Below are 21,083 nucleotides of genomic sequence, written 5' to 3'. Positions count from 1 at the left end.
GCAGGTTTGAATCCTTGTCCCATCAAACACACTCATCCTTTCAGCTGTGGGGGCATTCTAATGTTATGGTCAATCTCACTATTCGTTGGTAAAAGAGTAGCCCAAGAGTTGGCAGTGAGTGATGAATACTAGCTGTCTTTTCTCTAGTCTTACACTGTTAAATTATGAACAGCTAGCGTAGATAGCCCTTGTGTAGCTTTCCATGAAACTGAAAACAAACCAAAATCTCTTTCTACCCCAGTGTCACATCAAAGAATCCTAAACATAATGTGAGAAACCTGGTTTAAATAAGTGTAGTAGGCAGAGCACAGATAGCACATGCGCTTAACAACAAATACACAGACGAAACTAATATTCCGTCATTCTTGATGATGAGAAAAATTTTTGAAGTAAAAATGTGTTCTATAGATGACTTGTGTGAGTACTAAACTTTAATTAAAATAGTTTTAATACCCAAGCCAGATGTCTTTAGAATACTTTAATATTCCATCATTTTCAAGGAGGATTGTGTTCGAAGAAATATTGTCCATACATCTGGTATTTCAAAAGTTTATATAATACCATATAAAGTTTGTATATACAAAAAAGTAAACTACAGAAACAAGGGTAGACATTAAAATAAAATGCAACATTAATGATGTGGTTAAGTCTTCTTCAATCACCAATAAAGTAACCTCAAGTAGTGTAGGTATTTTAATAATGTTAGTGCTCATGCCTAAATCACCATTCCACATTGTACATCGGACCAAGTATTTGGAAATTTTAGTTTATGAATTTACTGTTCCTCTAGAGATGCCATAACAGCATTGCCTGAAATGTATTGTGTATATATATATACAAATATATATATATTTGTGGTTATTTTATTTCTGGTGGTTAATATATCAATTACTACAGGGTGGCCCTTAAGTCCCTACCCATCCATATATTTTATGTATCCAGTGTATCTGTATGCTGTTCCTCATTCTTGCTGCATAATATTATACAACGCCATGTTCTGTGAGACACTTTCCTCAACATAGCAGGGGTTATTGTTCCAAATGCTGTGGTAACAGCTGCCTTCAACTCATCATCATCATAATTGAATATAACATAATAACATATGGATTGGTAGGGAATTACGGGCCAACCTGTACAATAAAAGAGACAGTGAATTAACATTTCACGCCATGTTCACCTCCCAGAAGCTGTTAAAGAATGATTACAGTTACTCCTGTAATACGATATTGGTATTAGACCTATTACATTTCTAAACATTCTTTTCTTCCTGATATTTGAATTTACTTGCTCATTAATATAATTTACCATCTTCTTACTTTTTATAACATTTTAATTATCTATCTCATTCCACTAACTTTTTCTTCTTGATTTCTTTTCACTGTTTCTTCAACTCTAATATGCCACTAAGTTAGTTAACAGCTAGTTTTCGGATTTATAACACTTAAAATCAGGTTGGTAGGCTCAGCACAGATATCTTGTTCTGTAGCTTTGTGTTTAACTACAAACTAACAAATAACTCCAACAATCTTATGAGGTCATCTCGAAGGTTAAAGTATAATTAGTTGCTCTTTTTTTTATTACCTATAAAAATTATCACATCTGCTTTATTTTAGGATGAAAAAGTCGGTTTATTTCTGTCTTCATCTGCTACAAGCTTGTTAACCTTGAAATTTAGTTTTACATTTTCTGTCCATAAATTTTTCAAAGTTAAGAAGTAAATATAAACTTCCTGTATCATACTTTATTGATCTTTAAATATATGTATTTATAAACATAGAGTTTGTTTGTTTTTGAATTTTGGGCAAAGCTACATGAGGGCTATCTGTGCTAGCCATCCCTAATTTAGTAGTGTAAGACTAGAGGAAAGGCAGTTAGTCATCACCACCCACAGCCAACTCTTGGGCTACTTTTTGACCAATGAATAGTGGGATTAAACCATCACATTATAAACTCCCCACAGCTGAAAGGACGACCATATTTGGTGAGATGGAGATTCAAACCCACAACCCTCAGATTACGAGTCATACGCCTTAACACACCTGGCCGTGCTGGCCCGCTGTTTGTGCTAGCAGTCCCTAATTTAGCAGTGTAAAACTAGAAGAAAGGCAGATAGTTATCACCACCCACCGCCAAATCTTGGGCTACTCTTTCACCAATAAATAGTTGGATTAACTGTCACAATATTACAACCCCCACAGCTAAAAGGGCGAGCATATTTGGTCTGATGGGGATTCCAACCTGCAACCCTCATGATACGGGTCGAGTGCCTTAACCACCTGGCCATTCTAGGCCTATTAGCTATGTCATATCACAGTACATTAACATATTCCTATAAGGCAGCATTTTCTCCACCAATGATAAGAAGGCGTACCATTTCCCTGGGTGCTGTATTAACAGAATAAGCCAGTTTTCATGATTCTTCATCTCTATTGGAGATTTGAACCTGTGACCCTCATATTACAAGTCAAGAGCCTTAACCACTTAGCCATGCTGGGCCCATAAACACAGATATGAAATTTTGTGTAATGATGTTTTTGTGCTTATAAGGTACTTTTGTCTCTATCAAAACTGGTCACAAACTAAGTAATGTGGTCATGTAGCCTATGACATTGAGAGGTGGGGATGGAGGGTCATGTAAGTCATGATTTCATAAACTGGTATCATAAAGCAATATCAGTATGAGCATGTTGATAGCTCATAGTTCATGGGTGATGTTGATAGGGGTGCCACAGAATTGGTAGTGTGTTATTTAAGTCTTCCTGAAAAATGTCCAAACTCTGTAAATGTATCACTAACTAATATATTAAACTGTTGTTTTGCTGTTAAGCAGAAAACTACACAAACAGATACTTGTGCTCTTCTCACTGCAAGTATTGAAACCTAATTTGTAATGTAATTAGCCCTTAGACTTATTGCTGAGCCGGGTTCCGGCATGGCCAGATGGTTAAGATGCTCAACACGTAATCTGAGGGTTACGGGTTCAAATGCCCCTCACACCAAACATGCTCACCCTTTCAACCATGGGGGCATTATAATGTGATGGCCAAACCATTATTTGTTGGTAAAAGAGTAGCCCAAGAGTTGGTGGTGGGTGGTAATGACTAGGTGCTTTCCTTCTGGTCTTACACTGCTAAATTAGGGACAGCTAGTGCAGATACCTCTCGTGTAACTTTGTGCCAAGTTCAAAACAAACTGATTATCACTGAGCCAAGTAATGTTGTACAGTTGTATTTACCTGTTTCTAAATGACCATAGATGTAAGTATGTATTCACACATGTAATATTCTCAAATTTATATGGTGTAAATTTATAATTATAACTTGAAGGTAAAGTCCATGCACATAAAGTCAGCATGTTACACATATTGGTTGGTTGCTTTTCCAACATTTAGAAAAATTATGTACCAAATATTATCTATTTCTGCTGTGGGACACAAGAGAGATTTTGACTTTGTACGTACATTTACTCTTATTAATATTTTTTATGTTTTATGAAGCTTAACTTAATCTCTATGTATATTTTTTTAAATTTTTGTATAGGAATTAGACTCATTATCCATTAGTCCTAGTCAAATGAAGAAGCCAGAGAGACAGGCTTGTAAACAGTTTAGATTTTACTACTTTTACCCTTGGCAACTAACATATAAGGAAAGTTACAAGTTAAAAAAAGAAGCATTAACAAGCTAGTTGATTATGTAGGGCAGAGAAGGAGAGATTATTTTCATGTAATTAGATTCTTTTTACATTTATGCAGATTCTTTCACAGCTTATATATATATATTGGATATTCCAAGGGTAATATGGTTACGTTGTGATGAATATCAATCTGGCCATTTTTCTCTTGTTTGTTCTTCTAATAGATATTATTAGAAATATGTTGAAGGGTTAATTTAGTTCAAGTTTGCATTGCTCGGATTGTGACAAAGGATTTGTGTAATTAAGTGATCATCATTGCTCTATCAATTATATAGGTCAATCAACAGGCTCTAAAAATTTCAATAGATTTTGCAAATTGGTAAATGGTTATAATGTGCATAAATTATAGATAAAAATCAAACGTTATAATTTTATGACAAGTTTTATCAATACAGATATTGTTTAAAAACTTTTTAAAAACACACACACAAGAACAAGGTTTTTTACAAAATTATTGGTGTGGAAAAATTTAAGTATGAAGGCTGTAAAAGTTGCATTATCCACTATATCATTTGTGTTTTCTTCAGTTTCGGGATGTTACAGATCTTTCACAAAAACTGATTTTGGAACTAATAAAGGAACAGGAAGATATGAAATTTATTACTTAGTAGTTTATAATTTTGACAATAAACAATAATTTATAAAGGGTATAACACTTGTCTTTTTGAAGTTAAACATAAAACTATGCAATGGACTATTTGTGATCTGCTAGCCACGTGTATCAAAAACCACTTTCTAGCATTGTAAGTCCACAGACATCCCAATGTACCACTGATGGGGGAGGGAAGGGACAGAGATATAAAGCATGTGACAATATTACAAGGAGTACAATCACCTATAGTGTGACGGTGTTTGTAGGGTATTGTATTTGAATTATTTGATCCCCCCAATAAACTAAGCTAGATATCATTGTTGTTCTCAAATTTATTCCTGTAGCTTTAGCTATGTTTTCAAAAACCTTTAGCATGCTAAAACTATAGAAGGGATATTTCTCATATTTGTTATACAGAAGAACCAAAGATAACTCCCAAGGACTTGTACCAGAAATTAGACTTTATTCACAAGTAACCTTGTTAACAGTACTTTGAAAGAAATTCCTGGAATGGCATTGATGCTAAGGGAGGAAAATTGCATCTGTGCTTTCCAGAAACAGATGTACAGGAAAGATTTTAATATCTAACCTCAAAATTCAAGATATTTTGTCACTGAATTTCTATACATGTTTAAAACACGTACATAACCAACTGATAATTACAATTTTGTTCTCTTCATTTGTATTCACATATGCTGTTCTGATATCAACATACACTGATAGTACTTTATACAATTCAAGGACAAGGTTTTCTTCAACGTGTGATAATTACCCCTTATATACACCAACATTGTTTTCATGTGTACAAATACATAAAGGAGTAAGTCTGTTCTTCCACTGTCCAACCAGGGCTATAATACATTCAACAATTTTAGCTAATCAAGTATATGGTGACTAGATTTTATTCAGAAATAAAAAGGGATTAAAAATAAATATACCCTGAATGGTGAAGATAAATAAATTCTCAATTATATGTTAAATGTATTATGTAAGGAACGAAATTCTGTCTAGTAGTTTTGTGAATGTTACTATCATGGATGTCACTTAGTTGATGTATGTAACAGTTGTTAAAGAATATTGTACACTAATGTGTGATCCAACCAAGATTATTACAGATGCCCTTATCAATGATTGAATTATTGCTCCTCACTGGAAGTGCAAACATGAATATTTTCCTCAGAGTGGCTAAATGAACATCTTTACAGCTGGCTCACCACTTCTCACACTTGACTAAAATTGCACAACACATTTGAAAGTTGGATCTGCTTGTATTATACTAAAGTATTGTTTATATATCAGGTGGAACAAACAATCAACCTCTAGGACAGTTTCTTGTAGAACTTACAGATGAACTTGATGCAAATCACATCTCATTGTGGGTCGATGGTGGACCGAAAGCTTATGCACATCAAGGTATTAAATAAAGGAAACTAAACTTTCGATCAGTAAAGAGTATTGCTCTGGATATGTTTGATATTGAACAATAATCTATATTTGCTATAAATTTTATATAAAATATATTGAAACTTTAAGACAATTCCGATCTTCGTTTAGGAAGGAAATTTTATTTGTCGTCTAATTTGCATTAAATGCTACATCCTACCCTATGGTTGCTACATGACAGCATCTTTTAAAAGTTCTATGAGCCTGCGAGCTGAAAGGGTCTAAAGGCATTCAAGTATGAATTTTTTTTTTTTCTATTTTACAGGTTCAACAGGATATGTAAAAGGTGAGTGATGTTTTTCCTCTGAAAATAATAATTTTTCCTAGTTAATGAGTTACAATTAAAAGTTGTTGTTTTTTTTCTTCAGGACCATCGAATGTCCTGAAGGATGTTTATATCTGTGTTTATATCCTGAAGGATATAAAAAAAGGATGTTTTATATCTGTGGTCTAATTAGATTTAAGTTAAATTAATGTATGTATAAAATTTGTGAGTCATGATAAATTCAACAATTTTAACGTAATACTGTATTTGTTTTGTGTTACATTTTTTCTAATATATCAAACAAGGCAAATGTGTAAGCTATCTAATTCTCATAAACACTTAACTTTCATTACGCAGTAATCGTATTGACAAATGAGAATATGAAACTACCAAGATATTTACTGAAATTAAGAAATATGACATTCTTAATTATAAATATAATTTGAATATTATGCCATTAGGTATCAGTCATAATTTTCTGTGGCTTACTTAACATTTGTAAAGGAGAACTATTACGATCTATTGTTTTCTACATTGGAGCTTTTAGCCATACTTCACTGGGGTTTAGTTGAATTTTGACAATGTTTTCTATCACAAAAACTATATAAGTAAATGTCAATATGTGTAATTAACGATGAATTAGACAAAATAAAACAATACTTCATCGACATCAATAAGTTTCCTCCACAAACCGTAGAAAACATTATACGCACACACCTAGACAGAAAGCAAAATCAACCAACAAAAGTAAATATATCTCACGAATCAAAAAATCACGAAACCATATACTGCTGCACCACCATATATTCCCGACATCAGCAGAAAAATAACCAACATTTGGCAAAAACTAGTAACAAAATATGACATTCCAGTTAATACCAAATTTATTCAAAAACCAGGCACAAAACTGAGGTCTATACTATGTAAAAACTACACTGACAAACACCACACCAACATTATTTATAAAATACAATGTGATAACTACCACGACTTCTGTATTGGAGAAACAAGTAAAAAAATGGAAACCAGATTCAAAGAATATAAAAAGTCACCTTCACACGTTTTCGAATACTGCAAGTCAAATAAACACAACATAACCATAAGAAACACTCAAATGCTAAATAAAGAAACAAACACAAACAAACGCAAAATTAAAGATGCCTTAATTATACAAAAACTCAAACCCAAAATAAACCAATACAAAGGAACACCTTTATACCTATATTAAAAATATAAAATAATAAATAATAACAATAAAATAAATAATATAAAATTATATATTCAAACATCTAAGTATGCCCTCTACATTCCGACACTCAGTTACACAACCCCTTTCAAACATGTGGTCAGCTTCCGAGCAGTTACCTCTTCTTCCTTTCTTTGTGAACCTGACGATGACCGAAGAAGATTGAAACGTTGTTCGCTCCTCTACGTGAAAAAGTTTCTCAACCCAAACTAGGCGATTTTACATATATAATTTGTTGTTTAGCATCTCCAACCTCATGCGATGCACAGTTTAAAGAGTTGTTTAACGCAAAGCTAAACAACGGGATAATAGAAATCCCGGGTTTTAGCTATGTAAGTCCGTAAACGTACCACTGACCCTTCGAGGGACTGCCAGAAACCTATGTGGCTCATCCACAATTTAGAACTATTGACAAAAAAATGAAAGTACAACCAGTCAGTAGCACCCACCGCCTACGCGTTTACTCTTAACAGAATAGTATGAATGGGTACAAATTGTTCATACACATATTAAAATGTGGCACTTCTTTAGCGGTACTTCGCGACTTAAACTTTGGACCTTTCGATCTACTTGGCTCCCCGCTGGTACGTTTACGGATTCATAACGCTAAAATCAGGAGTTCTTTTCCTCTCGGTGGGCTCAGCAGAGAGCCCGATGTGGTTTTGCTATCAGAAAACACACACACGATCTGCTTTCTGACACACGAAAATTAGTATATAATAATAAATATGTAGTTGAGGGTTTGAAGAATATTTAAAACGTATCTTCGGGTTAGTATGCGTGAAAATTTTGTGCCAGAGGTAGCACAAAACTTATTAAATCGTCTAAAACAATGTGTTTTCAGAAATAGTTTTTGTGTTGTGTGTTTTATTTAAAAATAAAATAAAAGGTCGACCTTCTACGTAAAATATTTTCTCAACCCAAACGAGCCGTTTTTGCATATATATTTCTCTACAAGTGGGTTTTCTCGACATCACTGAAAACCATCAACAGATAATTATGTTTAAGAAATAAATAGTAATTCATATATTTTCTAAGCCTAAACTATTTTGAAAATAATTTAATAGCGTTCACGAATGAGCCACTTCTGAGCATTAACGAATTGTACTTAACTTTTATCTTTAAATAAAGTGATTAAAACAGCATTTCAGACAGCTCAGAAAAACACTGTTACGAGACATTCAGCTACACCACGAACAGACATTTCCGAGTTTTAGGGGCAGCTCATTAAGAAAACAGGAACAACAAAAAGGTGGATATACAGTTGTTTGTGGCTTCTTTATCGAACTAGAAAGTTGATGTGAAACCTAAAGCAGTAACACAACGGAAGCAAGTGATCCATAAAACAATTACGCGAAACAACCATGTTTACGACGCAAATTTTCTCATCGTCTCGTGTAATAATCTTCATTCTCACAGTTTCTGTGTACCGCCAGTCCTTAGTTTCTAAGTTCAAAAGTCAAACGAACATGGCGAACCTCGTCTGTTAATATATAATAATGGTAGGTTCTGAAAGAGTCTGGATGAACAGTATCGTTTGTAACGATCCATTCTTAAATTTTTTAGGCATTGTCTTAGCTTGATAATATGTATTGTTGGATTCTGTTGCAGAACGGTCTATTGTTGGGTTACTAAGGAACCGTGGTTCGAACCACTCTACTCTCAGTTTTATGAACCTGTTTGATGAAAACTTGCGCGAATGAAACACTTGTGCCCTCATTTTGATTTATACTGTAGACATCTGAAAATGATGGGTCACCAAACATCGAAATGTATAACGAATATCTCGTGCATCCTCGTTTTCCAGTAATTTATCTGTCAGGTGCGTTAATTCTTTTAATTTAACCATAAAAACTAAACTGGTAGCACTAATATCAGCCTATGACGATAGCAGGCGGGCATAGAAAAAGAGATAGAAAAAATTCCCTTAAAACAAACATGACAGACAGACAGACGCTTTTTTAAAGCGTTAGGTATTTATTTCCAAGTTAAATTTCAGAGCACGGTCGTTTTATATTTTTCATAATGACGTTCATTAACTAATTCTCAAATAAATAGGTAAATGGACAATCTCATACAATCGTAAGAATGTTGGACGTTCGTCAGCTATTTTTCAAGTCAGTAGATAAACAGATAAGTTCTCACAGTCATAAGAATGTTGGACGTTTGTTAGTTATTTCTGAAATGAATAGATAAACGAATAATTTCTCACAATAGTAATTCTTAAGAATCTTGGTTGTTTGTTAGTCGTTTCATAAGTAGACACATAACATCACACGATTGTAAGTTTCTCATAAATATTTGGTCCTAATTTATTCTCCTATGATTTTTTTTTCAAACCAAGAACTGAAAATTTGAATATGAGACGTTGCTCACTTTTAAACACTTATAATATTTATGTAAAGAAAACTGTATGCAGTTTAGCATGTTGTTCAATGTTATCTAATCCTCATTATATATAAATATATATATACCAAAGCAGTTTTACATATATAAATAGAGGTACATGTACGTTGTTTGTTTTAAGTGTGTGTGTGAATATATATATACACACACAAGGGGGTTGTGTAATTTAGTGTAGGAATGTAGAGGGCGTGCTTAGATGATTGATTATATTTATTAATATAGGTATTAAGGTGTTCCTTTACTGTTCCTACACTCAGTTACACAACCCCTTTCAAACATGTGATCAGCTTCCGGGCAGTTACCTCTTCCTTTCTTTATGAACCTGACGACGACCGAAGAAGGTCGAAACGTTGTTCGCTCCTCTACGTAAAAAATTTTCTCAACCCAAACCAGCCGTTTTTACACACATTTTTCTCTACAAGTGGGTTTTCTCGTCATCACATATTTTACTCTTCCCTTCCCTAACAATCCTTTTACGTCTTCAGGGTAGTGGGAATTTATAACTTCTATTTCTTTTCTGTCTTACTGTTTTTATTTATTTCTCCTTTTTATATTTAATAAATTATCAATTTATAAATTACTTAGCTTCCACTCACTGTGAAGATTTTGTTAAAACGGGAAAAAATATCTGCTTGTTTCCATGTGCAGAATAGTTTTCAACTCGAGTCTTAAAAAAAAACAACTTCTCGTCTACCCTTTGGTTTACCTTCTCGTCATAACTTGGCATTTTGCCAAGCTCATTATCTCTACGTCTCATCAGTCACCACATAAAAAAAAACAACAACAACAATCACGTTGTAAAGGTATCACGGTGATCAATCAAGCCAGAATCTTGGTTAACATTAAATAAGACTAGTAGTATAATACGTTATGTTATAATTCACGATAAAACGTAAGTCTGACAGTTTCACTAAAATGCAGATACAACACAATAACACAGACAAAACTTATTGTACAGGGTGGTTTGTAAGTCCCTACCCATCCATATGTTATTATGTTATATTCAATTACGCATGTATTATAAATTTGTTTCTTTTTTTCAGAGAAATATGGCCGATGTAAGCCCATTTACACTTGAAGAGCGTATTGTGCATAATATTCTGCAGCGAGAATGAGGACAGCACACTGATACATTGGTACATAAGATATATGGGTGGGTAGGGACGTACGGGCCACCCTGTACAATATACATCACATACACAAAACAATAATAAATAATCTACTGCCATTAAAAACTATGCACAAATAACTACGTAACACGAAATGTTATCTGATACCACTGGAAGTCACGCCAACAAGACGTAAAGAGCAATTAATAATCACTACATTATAAAGACGACAATACTGCAACCAACAAAGCACCTAAACAACTGGCGTTGGAATATCTGGGCTGAGCAGATAGCCCTTTGTAGCTTTGCTATAAGAAAAACGCACGCACACACCTAGCTATACATAAATTTACCAATTTCCATTTCATAAAATGGCTTTTTTTTCCGTCAGTAAGAATTCCAAATAAAATTATTATAATAATATTGATAATAACTGGTAAAAATTACTCTTCTTAAATAGCCATTAGACAAGAATGGACTCATCTCTACTCCTGGTCAAACTCCAAAGTTACTGAAGATCAAGAGTAGTATATCAAAAACCTCACTTACCAAGAACATCTGTATTTTGTGGCCTGATTCCTTGAACTCAGTTAATTGTCAACAAAACATTACTGTGCCTATTACAAAAAAAAATGACATCAAGTGGGAAGTGGAGTTAACGATAGCTCCTGAAGAAAATATACCAGACTGTGTAACCTTACGGAAGGAAGAAATTACAAATGAGAGTGGAAATGAGAGCATCCCGAAAAAGGAAATTCTTGACTAATCTGAAGACACGACAAGCAGTCCATTGCTTGAAGTCAAGACAAATACATCAACTGCAATCTCACAACTAGTGCTTAATGGAAATGAAAATTCTTCTGATAGAGTAGTTCAAATTAAAAGCAAAGAGGCCAAAGATGATAAAAATATAACGCCTACTAAGCTTTACAAAACTAAGAAAAAGGTAGATATATTGTCGACTGTGAATAACACTGGCACTCCAAACAGTGAAAAGAAACCAAAACATATTTGGAAAAATGTGAAGTCTGAAGTCAAAAAATATTTGTGATATCGACAAAAAAAACAACGAACGAGAGAAGAAAGTGAAGAAAAAAATAAGTGGGATGATGTTACTGCTAAGATTGCAGCAAGTTTGAACAAAGACAATTTGAAGGCAAAAAAGAAATAAATAAAAAGTAAAATTAATACAAATCTGAAGTCTGTTCGTCGAGCAGTTAAAAGTAAGTCAACTGGAAAAATTTCTGAATGTGCTACAAACTCCATTAATGAGGAAAAGCCAAATAAAACCCACAACTCTGCAAAAGCTAGGAAAAAGGACAAGGTTGTAGCAGAAGTTTAAGTTTTTGTTCATAGTTTTACTGATTATTATTAGGTTGTGCAAAAATAAATGTTTTGAAGTTTTGAAAAGTATAAACCAGTGTTGTAAAATATGCTTTAATAAAAGTAAGGACCATTTGCTTCAACACACTTTTACCAACATGTAACGATGCTGTTTATGCCCCTGCTATAGAAATCAGAGTTTATATGATTAATGTGCTCACTGAAAGCTTTTTCTGCAGCTGCCTGGTTTTTTAAACGTTTATTGTTCAAAAAGTTGTTAAAGCGCTTGAAAAAATGAAAATCTGTAGGGGAAAGGCCTGGGGAATAAGGTGGATGAGGCATAGCCTCGATTTCCAGTTCGTTCAGTTTTTGCAACGACATCATTAACAGGTCTCATAACGCCGATTTTGTTGATCTTCAGTCAGCTCATGCGGAATCAACTTATCCTACTTGTTCGTCTTTCCAATCGCACTCAGGTGATTGGCAATGCTTAATTTGTTTATCCCCAACTATTCTGCAATCTCACGTACTGTTGTGCGAGGGTTTGTCTAAACTGCTTTCTTTAATGTGTTTTCATCTAAGGATGGCTTCCTTCCACGACCTTCGTGGTCTTCAAGACTTTCATCCCTATGTTGAAACCTTTGGAACCAACGCTGAACTGTACGTTCAGTAACAGATATATGGCCGAATGCCTGTTTGATGTTCCGTGTAGTTTCGATAGCTTTTCGTCTAAGTTTAAAGTCAAAGAGGAAAATCAGACGAAAGTCCTTCTTGTCTATGCTGCCTTGAAGGTTGCAGGTCTTACTCTGAGGAGAGTTAAAATAGCAGATAATTACGATACCTTGTAAGCAACAAACGTTGGATTAAACCAACCAACCAACAATAAGTTACTCAATATTCAATTTCCAAATGTCATCGTGAAAATTCCAACATTCGTTTCTGGACAACCTAATATTAACATCTACTTTGTGATCATTAATAAAAACAAAGTGGTAAAGTAGTAAAGTAGAAGATTTAAAATCAGTTTCTACCATTAACTTCGCTGTAAAATTAAAAATTAATTTGGATGAAATTTGAAGTTTATACGCATTTCTACATTGTGCAATTCAGTAAAAATATACGAGTATAAAAAAAAACAACCAGCATTATAAAGGATATATTGAGTTACTGTGAATATTTTAGGTCCAATGATATTTCCTCCAAACATCTGAGACCGCGTGTGATGACCTGTGGACAATCGTGAAAACTGCAGGAAGTTATGATAACGAAGTCCACCAAGTTAGCAGTACCAGATATGAAGTTAAGTTTAGTACCGTTACGATTCGGTGTGAAAATTGAAAAAAGAGGGGGTGTTCACACATAAACGAGATTTTACTTCCTTTAGCCTATTTCCATCAAAGTACACCTAAAAAACGTACACCAGTGGTGTTAAGGATGAAACCAAAGAGACACCACTCCTCAGTATAATAACCCTGTCGAGTTTGATGCGTTTCCTTCATTGTTCGGGTTTTATATAAAGATTACAATTGTATTTGGCAATTATAAGAGCCTCAGTTGTTGGGAAGTTTCATTTATACAAATTGTCCTTTAAAAGACCTAGAAGATGGAAGCTACAGGATGGAGAAAGATTGATTATTAAAACTTCCGACATGCAATCGTCGAACAGAAGAAATATTGAGCCTGTCATTATGATGTTACCGAGAACATTAGACCCATTGTAATACACAACTATTCGCCTAGAACATGTAACTTCGTACCAAAATGTTGACTTTCACAGAAAAACAGCTTGCCTTTGTTATCCAGAGTTAGTGAGGCAAATCAACATATATGATAAGCAACACTTCACTTATTTGTAATCAACTGGCAGTCAAATAGGCTTTTTAGGGACAAACTTCCAAACTATTTTGTGAGCATGATGAATTTCAGTACTTTCTTGTCATTTTAGAATACTGGATGATTAAAATAATTCTAACGGTGATTATTATCAGAAAGAAAATTCACATTTTAATCGACACAAGAATTATAAGTCAAACTATTACTGACGTAAAGGTAACTACAGTCGGGCTGCAAGCTTACACCTTAACCAAAATCAAGGTAGCTATAGTCAAGCAGCAGTTAATGTTTTGAAGGTAAAGACAGTGAAAAGAAAGCAATGTTTCGGCGGTGAGTTTAGTATGCTATGTTAAAACGATTTTGAAGACTTACTACGTCGTTATAGTCCACCAGTTTCCTGTCTCTAATAGCTGCGCATTTTAACAGTAATCCTGAATGATATTTTCCATTACAAAAGGCCCCGTTTTAAAGTAGCTGTCACGTCAAGAACATTTTACTATTTTATTCATGCTTTCCCTAAGCCAACAGTACAATCACATAGAAATGCATAGATGTTGCATATGGAGACTTGACTGATACATCTACGTGTGAAATAGCATGAATATCCTTTTCATTATCCAACTGTTTGAGGTACGAAACAGTGGAACAAATATATCGTAGAAGTAACTTATATGCAAAGGTGTGATTTTTGAAGTTCTCCTTTTCTATGGTCCTGCTACCCCAAGTTAATCCACATTCCTTTTTATTTCTAATGCCAGTAGATGCAAAGATTACCTCTGTCTTTGTTATACTAAATCTCTGATCTGGACAAATTTTGATTATTTAAATGTGTGTGAATATTTTGTTTTGGAAAGAGCTGTTACCTATCCTTCCTGAGATGATCAATTTTTCAGTGGATTCGCTCTATCAGAGATGTTATATTTTGGTTCTGATACAATCGTTTTCATCACAACTTTATACCAGCTGCGTTATTTACGTGGTTTACTACTTTACATATTCAAAACCATTTTAATATAACTTACTCAGCCCTTTGTACACATCATAAATATCTGAAGACATTTTATGTCTCATAAGTTTTTAGATACGAAGAGAAAACTGAGGTTTGGTTCGAATCCCCCTCGCACCAAACATGTTCGCCATTTCAGCTGTTGGATCTTTTAAAGTGACGGTCAATCCCACTATCCGTTGGTAAAAGAGTAGCCCAAGAGTTGGCGGTGGGTGGTGATGACTAACTGCCTTCCCTTCTAGTCTTACACTACAAAATTAGGGACGGCTAGCGCAGATAGCCCTCGTGTAGCTTTGCGCGAAATTCAAACGAAAAGAAAACACGTTTAAGGTAAATGTCATTTTGTATACATAGTAGAAACAACAAATAGTTATATCTCAGTAAAATAAAGTACGAAAAACGTTTTGATATAAGACTTTTCAGATAGCTGTTAAATAACCAGAAGCACAACGATCATTACAGTATATACTGTGAACCATTTGAGTGTTTCAACAACGTCAGGAATTTGCTGTTGGCCACTCTTATCACTCTTACCTTTAACAAGGTAATCCGGACTAATTTTGATTTTACTATAAATTATTCTACAGCTGTTACACTGTTAACGAAAATGTATAAATACAAATTTTCAGGTGTCTATACACAACACTTGAACTGTTAGTAAGATGGTTATTAAAACAACATATACCAGAATTACAGGGAACTATGAGCAAATAACGAGTAATACATGGTAATATGACCGTCTGGTGTAGAGATGTTTAATTACTAAAACTCTACGTTGTATTGAAATATGAAACAACGGCCGCCTCTCTTCATGACAATCCTGCACGTGTAGAGAAAGATAGGTTATCGTAGAATACAAGCTCATATTTTACTTTCAGAACACGTGCTGTATTAGATGCATCAGAAGCCGTTGGTGATACAAATTTATTGAGGGCCAAAATTACATTATTTGCTATCTGTCAATGCAGTCTCAGGTTGAACTAAATTTGTAAAAAAAAAAACGGGTGATACCATGTCGGTCAAATACGTATAATGAAAAAGCAAATAATAAATTCATAAAAACATTTTCCTGTATAGAAAAATCTAGTGTCTTCTGGAAGCTTTAAATAGTTTAATCTCTTTAAAAATTTGATGCTTTCTTTAAGGTTTTACTGAACTAGTTTCTATCAAAATTTAAGGGTCTTTTTAAGCTTTTACTGAACTAGTTTCTGTCAAAATCTAATGGTCTCTTTAAGCTTTTAATGAACTAGTTTCTATCAAAATCTAATGGTTTCTTTAAGCTTTAACTGTACTAGTTTCTGTCAAAATCTCATGGTCTCTTTAAGCTTTTACTGAACTAGTTTCTATCAAAATCTAATGGTCTCTTTAAGCTTTTATTGAACTAGTTTCTATCAAAATCTAATGGTTTCCTTAAGCTTTTACTGTACTAGATTCTATCAAAATCTAATGGTTTCTTTAATCTTTTACTGTACTAGTTTCTATCAAAATCTAATGGTTTCTTTAAGCTTTAACTGTACTAGTTTCTATCAAAATCTAATGGTCTCTTTAAGCTTTTATTAAACTAGTTTCTATCAAAATCTAATGGTTTCTTTAAGCTTTTACTGAACTAGTTTCTATCAAAATCTAATGGTCTCTTTAAGCTTTTACTGAACTAGTTTCTATCAAAATCTAATGGTTTCTTTAAGCTTTTACTGAACTAGTTTCTATCAAAATCTAATGGTCTCTTTAAGATTTTATTGAACTAGTTTCTATCAAAATCCAATGGTTTCTTTAAGCTTTTACTGTACTAGTTTCTATCAAAATCTAATGCTTTATTTAAGTTATTACTCAACTGATTTCTTCAAAAATCTAATGCCTGCCTTAAGCTTTAGTTTGCCATTTGTTTAAGCAAAATTGTAAATGAAAAGAAAGTTCTCTTTGAGATAATGTTTTAAAATTGTAATCTGAGCTTATTGAAAACAAAACGTAGACTCTGTAGTCAGATGAAAGACATTACTACTTCGCTGTTATTTCTGTTAACTCTTTGTGTTGATTTATTGTTAAATATACGTTCTTATAAACCTCCCCTACCCCGTCTGACAAAATACAACAGCCTATAATACTGACAACTGCACTGATGCTAACTGAATACCTCACAGTAGATGTAATAGTACGATAAGTCGTTCATCTGCACGTGTAGCAAGGACTGTATGAAACATGCGAAAGTTTTGTGTATTAAAAGTAATTTAATGGTTGCATATTAAGCCATAACTTATGTGGTTTTGTTTATTTATTCTTTGGTGTATTTTCCTGAAGACAGTCTCACTTTGTGTGAGGACAGCGTATTTTCATAGGCATTAGGTTTTAGAGAAAAGCAGTTCGTTGACTTGTAAATCACATTTCGATACGTCAACTGAGTCAAGTATGTTTATGCGTTTGGCTTCTGTGATGTTGTTCTTGCAAGTTTTTTTTGTTTTTTTTCTATCCACTCGGATCTTTTATTTTTATTACCTCTACCTTTTGTTTGAAGCATAAAATATTCAGTACTGCTTTTGTTTGTTTGTTTTTGAATTTCGCACAAAGCTACTCGAGGGCTATCTGTGCTAGCCGCCCCTAATTTAGCAGTGTAAGACTAGAGGGAAGGCAGCTAGTCATCACCACCCACCGCCAACCCTTGGGCTACTCTTTTACCAACGAATAGTGGGATTGACCGCCACATAATAACGCCCCCACGGCTGAATGGGGTGAGTATGTTTGGCGCGACGTGGATGCGAACCCGCGACCTTCAGATTACGAGTCGCACGCCTTAACATGCTTGGCCATGCCGGGCCTCAGTACTGCTTTATAATAGCGTCATTTCAACGTGTTCTATTTGTATAGAATGTTTTAACATATTTTGTTCCACGTGTTTGACCTTCACCTTAACCTTGTCGTTTCTTTACACATGCTTTATTTAGCTAAAGTTCAGTCTGCTTCCCCACCATCATTTTCCACGTGAATTAATGGGTAAAAAACAGCTCAACACTGGTAGTCATACTTAACCCTCGATACACTTGTTTGTTTTATCTGTTTGTTCGCTTTAAATGACAAAAATAAATAAATCATATGTTAATTTAGCATATTTTTATACGAAAGAAAATAAACAATACTTAGAATCAAACCGAACCTTTATTGTTGTTAGTATCCTATTGAGTTAAACCAAGTATATAAAAATGAAAGTTAGTGGAAGGGCTGGGAGGGTTTATTATGACCAAAATGGGCCGAGCATGGTTCATTTTCAGTGATTAACGTGTCAGACTGTGGAGCTGAGCTGAAGTTACGTGGTTTGCATTAAGTTTCCCCTTCTTTGGGTATTTGAAGAGTGGGGGATCAATCCCAGTGTCCAGTTTGACATGAGTAGCAGAAGAGTTAGAGGTAATAATCCCAGTGTCCAGTTTGACATCAGTAGCAGAAGAGTTAGAGCTAATCCAACTTGTCAGTTTGACATGAGTAGCAGAAGAGTTAGAGCTAATCCAACTTGTCCGTAAAATCCAAGGAGAAAGAAGCCTAAATGGAGAGAAGGAAAGGTACTCTCGCCATTAAACAAACGACCTTAGGAGGAAGAGGTCCAAGGAAAGCTGACCCTCCCTTGTCTATAAGCCCAAAATCCCGACAAGGAGAAATAAGAGGTTGGGGCTGTTACCCCAGGTAGGCCTCGTGCGACATTCCAACAAATAAACAAAAACTACCAACAGCCGTGTACTGGCACTTCTACATCCTGGGTATTTCTTAGTAAAAATGAACGTCACAATACTTATTGCGACGTAGCAAGAAAAACTGGCAAATCTGGTTGTTTGTAGATAAACCGAGAGCCAGTGCTAAACATTCCACTGTAGTCACGTTTGTTGTTCTTACGTACTAGTCACTCCACGTGCAAAAGATGAAACATTTTCTTGTATTTACATTAGTTTTGTTCAAGAGTCTTATACAAATTAATGTGTTACTATAATATAGTTCCTTCCGAAGAGTCGGGAGGGGGGACTTATTTTGGAGGAAAGGTTCAAAAATAACAATGGAAGGAAGAGAATATATTGAAACGAGAGTAACGTTTGCTTTCAAAGTTTTTGTTTGTTTTCTTCACATCTTTATTCACTTATTGTTAATTTTTTAAATTTAGAAACAGGTAAAGAGTTTTTTAATTTTTTTCTCTCATAACATGCAAAAATTATTTTAATATGAAAGACAAGAGTCTAACGGAAGATTTTTTGAGTTGGACTATAAAAAATAGCGTGCTTGAAAAATATTTTCTAACTAAGCAATTAAATCAGGTTTTGTATGACCATTAAGAAAGCTGATAAATCTTTTATACGTTGTTGTATAAATAGGAAATTCCTTCGGTGCTTAAATTTCCTGGCCCGGCATGGCCAAGCGTGTTGAAGCGTGCGACTCGTAATATGAGGGTCGCGGGTTCGCATCCCGGTTGCGCCAAACATGCTCGCCCTTTCAGCCGTGGGGACGTTATAATGTTACGGTCAATCCACTATTCGTTGGTAAAAGAGTAGCCCAAGAGTTGGCGGTGGGTGGTGATGACTAGCTGCCTTCCCTCTAGTCTTACACTGCTAAATTAGGGACGGCTAGCACAGATAGCCCTCGAGTAGCTTTGTGCGAAATTCCAAAAAAACAAACAAGCTTAAATTTCCGGGTATCTATAATACATACAGCATTCGAAACCAAAGCAGTACGTCTCACAAGTCTCTGCTAAACTATATCAGTAGACTGACAATTAAGTCTCGTTGAGCTAAGTATTAGAATAACTAAATCCTATCACTATATAACAATGTACGAGAACAGTTAACCAGTGATTTTTGTTTATCCAAAATCTCAATCCAGTCGATTTTATGCTTTTTATTTTGTTGTTTGTAAACAAGAAAAAGAATGTCTCTTACAACCTCTTTACTAGTGCCTAAAAGTCATTATTTTGCGCAAAGCTACACGAGATCTATAAATTAGGGAATTTAGCAGTGTAAGACTAGAGGGAAGTCAGCTAGTCATTACCACCCACCATCTTAGGTTGCCCTTTTAGTAGGATGGAGCGTAACGTTATAACGCTCCCACGACTGAAAAGGCGAGCATGTTTGGGGAGGAATTTAACCCGTGACCCTCATATTTTGAGTCGAGCTCTCTAACCATCCGACTATGCCGGGCCTGCAGTTTGTTTTACCTAAACATTCATGAAAGACATATGTTTGCTGAATATTTTGAGGTAATAGAGTTTTATCTGTCCTCTGTCACAGCTGTTACTGGCTGTTTTATTCTCGTTTTTAATGAGCATTTTCAGAGATGAAACAGAGCTGTATTCATAAAGATTTTGATTTGTTAGATCAGTCCTTCCTCAGAAGTTAACTTATAATCAGTTCGCTACAGATCACAATAGACACAAAGTACCAACTTTTCTGAGCTTCACTGTGGGTCTTTCGTTACAAAAGAACGATACAGCTCATATAAGTTAAAAGGATAGTAAGTGTTGAAATCGAAGTACTAAGAAGTAATGTATAGTAATAACAAACGGACCTCTGTTTGTGTAAGTGTGTGGTCACCATAGCTATGCAAGTCGTCCCTTATTTAGCAGTGTAAGACTAGAGGAAAAGCAGCAAGTCATCACCACTCACCGCCAACTCTCGGGCTCCTCTTTTACCAACGTATAATAGGATTGACCGTCACATTTTAATGCCCCACGGCTGAATGGGTAAGCATGTATGATATGACGAAGATTTGAACCCTCGACCCTCAAGTTAGAAGTCGAGCACCCTCTAACCACGTGACCATGTTGGGCCGTACACACACAGACGCATAGTCGATCACTTAAATATCAATCTAATTAATCGAGCGAGGCCTAGTACTTTGGTTAGGACACACTAGAACTGAGAAAACAGTTTATACTTATGTCAGAACTACTGACTGCCATCGTCCCTAATTCTGAGCTACGGAAGGGAATTCAACCAGTCGGCAGTACATTACTACTTACATCCACACTAAGGGATCGACTGTCACTCTTATAACATACCCACAGAATAAAGTGCGGTTAATATTTTCAGGTAACCTACAGATTCAAACCCAGGTAACCAGCTTCGAAATCCAGAGTTTTAGTAGAGGGTCAACTAGTGTTTACTAAAAAAATACAAAAAATTAATTTAGTTATGTAAATAA

At 34.7% G+C, this 21,083-nt stretch overlaps 1 long non-coding RNA gene across 1 annotated transcript in view; it reads left to right on the top strand.

The window, feature by feature from the left end:
• Positions 1 to 13,484, top strand: part of LOC143249237 (uncharacterized) — a 29,635-nt gene extending 16,151 nt beyond the window's left edge. The window contains exons 5-7 of the long non-coding RNA XR_013027692.1: positions 5,587 to 5,700; positions 5,996 to 6,016; positions 11,217 to 13,484. This is a non-coding gene — a long non-coding RNA (uncharacterized LOC143249237). The remainder of the gene's footprint in view (positions 1 to 5,586; positions 5,701 to 5,995; positions 6,017 to 11,216) is intronic.
• Positions 13,485 to 21,083: the final 7,599 nt, after the last annotated feature.

Source organism: Tachypleus tridentatus, chromosome 4 (assembly GCF_004210375.1).
Source record: "Tachypleus tridentatus isolate NWPU-2018 chromosome 4, ASM421037v1, whole genome shotgun sequence".
In the NCBI taxonomy this organism is placed as follows: Eukaryota; Metazoa; Arthropoda; class Merostomata; order Xiphosura; family Limulidae; genus Tachypleus; species Tachypleus tridentatus.
The sequence above is the reverse complement of the archived record's forward strand: the minus strand, read 5'-3'. Positions and strand labels throughout refer to the sequence as shown.